Below are 6,000 nucleotides of genomic sequence, written 5' to 3'. Positions count from 1 at the left end.
CCTCCTATTGTTTGTTTAAAAAATGTTTCTGTTTAGGGGCACCTGTATGGCTCAGTAGGTTGAGCATCCAACTTCAGCTCAGGTCATGAACTCACAGTTTGTGTGTTCAAGCCCCATGCTGAGCTCTGCACTGACACCTCAAAGCCTGGAGCCTGCTTTGGATTCTGTCTCCCTCTCTCTGCCCCTCCCCCACTTGCACTCCGTCTCTGTCTCTCAAAAATGAGTAAATGTTAAAAAAAATTTTAATGTTTTTATCTATGATATATGTTTATATTGTGTTAAAAAGTTTGGAAGAACTGTCTCAAAAAAAAAAGCAGACTGACAAGAACAACTAAGCTTTTGCAGCTCTCAGCTTCTTTGACTTTGAATATAAAGATCTTCACAATGTGTAAGTCTTATGAACAAGTGGTAAGGGAAAGTGGGTAAGTCCCCCAGAGAAAGGAAAGCAATTGGAAATGGAAAGTTCTAGAAACAGGGCGAGCATGGTCTAACTGAACAAATTCTAGCCACGGGAAAAACATGGAAAGTTATCACTACCTTATTATAAGAATAGTTTCTAAGAAAACTCAGAGGGACCGCTAAGGAATTTTACTGAATTCTGATTCTGCAGATGTGGCTAAAATGCTGATCTTTACAGATGAACAGTTAAACTCTTGACCACTCTCCATCTACACACATACTAATAACTTTTAACACCAAAGTAAACATGCAGCCAAGCTGCCTGAGTTTGAATCTTGGCTATGCCACTTTCTAGCTGTATGACCTTAGGGAAACTACCCAGCTTCTCTGTGCCTCAGTTTCTTCACCTGTAAAATTGATACTAATATATTATCTATCTCATAGAGTTGAAATAATTGAATAAATCAATGTATAGTACCTGATGCATTCAAAGCACTCAGTGTTTTATATTGTTCAATGTATAGATGTTTTGTTCCTTTACATTTTGCTTCAATTGGCATCTTCTTTTACAGTTTATCAGCATTTGCAAATAAGCAACTATTAATTCATATTAATGCTGGAAAATAATGAATAGGTAATCCTTTGGAAACATAATACATATAGCATGGCCATGTCTCAAAGTATTAATCTAATTGCGTTCTAGATATTTCCCTCCCCCTTTCTCTTGCTTGTAGCAAAGGGCTACTTTTTCTCATCAAACATACTAAAGTGGAAAAAGAGATTCAAATTAGCATTTAGAACAAGTACCAGAGAAAGATTCTGGTCACATCCAGAGTGCCTCCAAAAAGACTAGCCAAGTCTGGGCAGGAGGAAAAGGGAGACAGAAGGATGGTGTTTCAAACAGGAAACAAAGGAAAGACCAGAGGGATGAGAAGTCCAAAGTAGGAAGGAGCTGAGAACCTTTATCAAAGATGAGACAAAAATAAAGAAGAAGGGCCTCTGAAGGCCCTCCATCATGGACCATCCCCTCATTGTCCCATGAGGTCCCTCTCCTGGACTCTACACTTAAGAAAACTCCTCCCTGAGCCTCCCTGTGCCATATCCTATTGCTCTCCCAATAGGATATGGCACATGGAGCCTAAATCCCTTCCCATTTCTATACCATGTTCCATGGACCCCACTGTCCCTAAGCCATTTCCAGAGCCTATACCCAGCCTCTTACCCAAGTAGACCCAAGGGAAGATGCTTGCATGGATATGGTCAGAGTTTGGATTTACAGGCTAAGATGTCAATAGGAATGTACCTGAAGCCCCTCACCATGGAAGATGGAGCTGGGAGTGGAGAGGGAAGGCAGGGCCAGATGCAAGTCATTGCTTGGGACTGTATCTTCTCAGGCTGCAGGATTCTGGTGTGGAACTCCAAAGAGTATGAGAAGTCTCAATTAGAATCAGGACTTCTAGGTTGCCAGGGGCTGGTGAGAGAGGAAAATGAGGAGATGTTGGTTAAAGGCTACAAACTTCCAGTTTGAAGAGGAATACGTTCTGGGGATGTAAGGTACAATGTGGTATACTTGTATACTTGAAAGTTGCTAAGAGATTAGATCTTAAATGTTCTCACCATAACAAGAACAACAAAATGGCAATTATGTGAGGTGACGGATGTGTTAACTAACATGCAATTACGCGTGTAAACATTCTGCAATATATAGACACATCAAATTATCACACTGTATGTCTTAAATTTACACAATGTTATATATCAATGAAGCTTAAAAGCAGATAATATGATAGAATACATTTTATTTACCACTTTGCCAGCTTGATGTGTAGCTTTTAAATACTTTGACTTATGGGGCACCTGGGTAGCTCAGTTGGTTGAGTGGGTGACTTCGGCTCAGGTCATGATCTCACGGTCTGTGAGTTCGAGTCCTGCATCAGGCTCTGTGCTGACAGCTCAGAGCCTGGAGACTGCTTTGGATTCTGTGTCTCCCTCTCTTTCTGTCCCTCCCCTGCTTGCACTCTGTCTCTGTCTCTCAAAAGTAATAAAAAAAATTTTTTTAATTTTTAATATTTTGACTTATGGTCAAGATATGGGCCTTCATGTGTATTCTTGCTCTGGGTCCCACAAATGTTAGGGTCATGCCCTGTGAGTAGAAAGGGGATGGCCCTGCCCCTGTCACACGCATATTGTAAGTTTCTACAATGTAATCGAAGGGGATATATCACAAGAGTGAAAGTGCCAAAAGGCAAGTATCATATCTGCTTTATCCATTGCTATAAACCAAAGGTAAAATAAAGCCAAGAGGTCAAACCTGGCCTGCTCTCTGGTTTTGTATGACCTGTCAGCTAAGAGAGGTTTTTACATTTTAAATGGTTGAAAAAAGGGGCGCCTGGGTGGCGCAGTCGGTTAAGCGTCCGACTTCAGCCAGGTCATGATCTCGCGGTCCAGGAGTTCGAGCCCCGCGTCAGGCTCTGGGCTGATGGCTCAGAGCCTGGAGCCTGTTTCCAATTCTGTGTCTCCCTCTCTCTCTGCCCCTCCCCCATTCATGCTCTGTCTCTCTCTGTTCCAAAAATAAATAAACGTTGAAAAAAAAAATTTAAAAAATTAAAAAATAAAAAATAAATGGTTGAAAAAAATCAAACGAACAATACTTCATGGCAATTAAAAATTATATGAAATTCAAATTTCAGCATTCATAAATAAAATTTATAAGCTACACTTATTTAGGTACCATCCATGGCTGCTATGATGCCACAACGGCAGAGTTGAATTGTGACCTGCAATCTTTTTTTTTTTAATGGTTATTTATTTATTTTTTGACACAGAAAGAGAGAGACAGAGACAGAGAAAGAGGGAGACAGAGAATCCCAGGGAGGCTCCACACTGTCAGTGTGGAGCCTGAAGCCTGATGTGGGGCTTGAACCCACGAACCATGAAACCATGACCTGAGCCAAAATCAAGAGTCAGACGCTCAACTAACTAAGCCACCAAGGAGCCCTGTGACAAGCAATCTCATTGCCCACCAGCCTAAATTATCTGCATTCTTGTCCTCCACAGAAAAATTTGCAGATTCCTGCTATATGCCCAGTGCTTCTTAGAAAATCTCGTATATAATTGGTTTTCAATAAATGTTTATTAAATAAATGAATAAAAGGATGAATTAATGTCCCCTCCCAGGGATTCATCTGAATCACTCTCAGGTGTGAGAACTGCATCTCTTCTCAGAAGGCTGGGCTATATTGTCACATAGTGACATATGCCACTTGGTAAAAATTTGGTACATTTACCAAAGCCCAGGGTCCAGTGACTATGAAGATTGCAGGCTCAAACTTGGTTAGCTCTAAAAAGAAAGAGAGAGAACCATCTCTCAGGAATGGGACTCAGGGAGTCAGAACACCCATTCATTAATTTATATTATAAACTACAACTGTTATTCCCACCAGAATACTATTATATTCTTCCTGTATTGGAAAACCAACCTGGAAGAACATTATGAATAGGATATTAGCTGCTTCAGTGAATTAGTGGCATCAGACTGGATTGCCTGTTGTATTTGTTTCCACAAGAGTTAGAGGTTATTCTGTGTGATCTGAGCCTCCTTTTCCCCTGGTCAATGCTTCGATGAGAATTACCAGCACTTACTGACGGATATCTCCCTTGTCTCTGCTCCCACGCTGACCTACCTCCCCTCATTAATTACATGTGTTTATTCCATCACCTTACAGTCAATTCTAGGAGGCCTGGGAGTCATTCTGACTTAAGTTGACTTTGCCTATGTCTACTATAATTTATTATATATGTGTCAATTTTATAGATTAACATAAAATAGGAAAGATTATTTTCCAAGTTCTGGCAAAGGAATGAGAGAAATAAATAACTCACTACGCTATGCCTTATACTGTCAAATACTAATGTAACAGAAACGATGTTGTGTGTGTGTGTCCACATATGACACATTTGCCACATGTGTATGAACAAGAGCTTGCACATTTTTAATTACTCTGCATATACATGTACAAGAATATTTTGTTGCCCTTGGCATTGAGGTTCTCAAGGGATTATTAATACTGGAGTTATACAAACTACAACAACCAACTTTAAAAAGGAAAAAAATATTACAGCTACTATAAATGGTGTGTTAATAATTATAAAGTGCCATAAGTGTTTTTATAAGTAGCAAATTACGCTTAGAACACCAAATGATGATAAAATCATTGCAGGACAAGCCAAGGCATTTAAGCAATTATTTAACTGCAGTGATGAGCTAAATGTAGCTCCATATTTAAAAGCAGCCAACATGAAAAATAATTTTAAATAACTTCAGCTAAAATTTCCCAGTGCTTTCCATGTGCCACACATTTTATGCATATTGCCTTGCATTTAAATTCTCACTGGTTTATGATACAAATACCAGCATTTTCTTTACTTTTCCTAGTAAGAAAACTGAGGCAGATACTGTGAAATGATTAGGTTTCTAGTGCTAGATTCAGACTGTCTCCATTTATAATACCGAATTTACTTTTAAATTATTAAATTTACCACCACTTACTGTGTCCTCTTAAGTAAGTTAGTTACCCTCTCTGGCCTCCAAATTTCTCATTGGTGAAATGAGATATTTGTAACTGACTGTTAGTGTTAGGCAGTTAGTTAGGCATGAAGGAGGAGGGATAAAGCAGGTGCTGGCGACACCCATGGAGCCACACCCCCAGCTCCCAGAGGTTAACAGCCATACCTTCCAAGCGGCCTCCAAGGGCTAACAGAACAAGAAAGGCCTAGCCACTGAGCCAGCTCAAAAGCCACCAGGGACTTCCAGGAGCTGAGCATGTGCACAAAAGGTGCAACTTTCCCTTACGTATCTTTAAGGTCACAACAAAAGCTCACTGACACTCATAAATATACAATACATAAATAAATACAAGTATAACAGAATGTATCATGGGTAGGCTCATGCGCAGAAGCCAAAGTGATTTGTAACCACCAGCCATCAATCAAAAATGTCAATCAAAGCCAAATTTATCAGAAAGCACACTTAAAAGGGTGCAGCTAGAGCTTCCCAGTGCCATTGCCACTCTTGCTCCAGCAGTGATCTGCTTTCACTCTTGAAAGTGTACTATACTTATCTATTCAATAAACTCTATCTCCCCATTCTGGTCTCAGGTCTCCAACTCTTTGGTGCATCTAAGACAAGAACCGAACGACTCGGTAACATTAACATCGTCATTTAAGCCAAAATTAGATAAAAATATAAAATGGTGAAATAATCAGTAGAACATCTGGCATGTAATACTCAGTTTGATGTTGTTAACACAAAAGTGAAGTAGCAGGCATGAAGTCACAAAATCTGCAAGTTACAGGGCAAGACTAGGACCGGGGTTCATTTCATTCAAAATCCAGCGCTCTTAGTGCCTACATTCTAACGTGTCTGTTTCCTGAACAACTGATGAGGCTACATTAAATGCTCTCTATTATTTAATTAATAAAATTAAATTAATTTTAATTAATAAGAGTCTATTTTAATTAATAAAAGAGTCTATTCTTCTTCTTCAAAGACCCCAAGATGGCTTTTAGTTTTCTTCCCCACCCCCCACCCAAAATCAATGC

At 39.5% G+C, this 6,000-nt stretch overlaps 1 long non-coding RNA gene across 2 annotated transcripts in view; it reads left to right on the top strand.

Annotated features, from left to right (window-relative positions):
- The first annotated feature begins 1,830 nt into the window (after positions 1 to 1,830).
- The window catches only part of LOC109499135, a 61,427-nt gene continuing 57,257 nt past the window's right edge, over positions 1,831 to 6,000 (top strand). For both annotated transcript variants that reach the window (XR_002156289.2, XR_006597034.1), the window contains exon 1: positions 1,831 to 1,953. This is a non-coding gene — a long non-coding RNA (uncharacterized LOC109499135). The remainder of the gene's footprint in view (positions 1,954 to 6,000) is intronic.

Source organism: Felis catus, chromosome B1, assembly GCF_018350175.1.
Source record: "Felis catus isolate Fca126 chromosome B1, F.catus_Fca126_mat1.0, whole genome shotgun sequence".
Taxonomy (NCBI): domain Eukaryota; kingdom Metazoa; phylum Chordata; class Mammalia; order Carnivora; family Felidae; genus Felis; species Felis catus.
The sequence above is the reverse complement of the archived record's forward strand: the minus strand, read 5'-3'. Positions and strand labels throughout refer to the sequence as shown.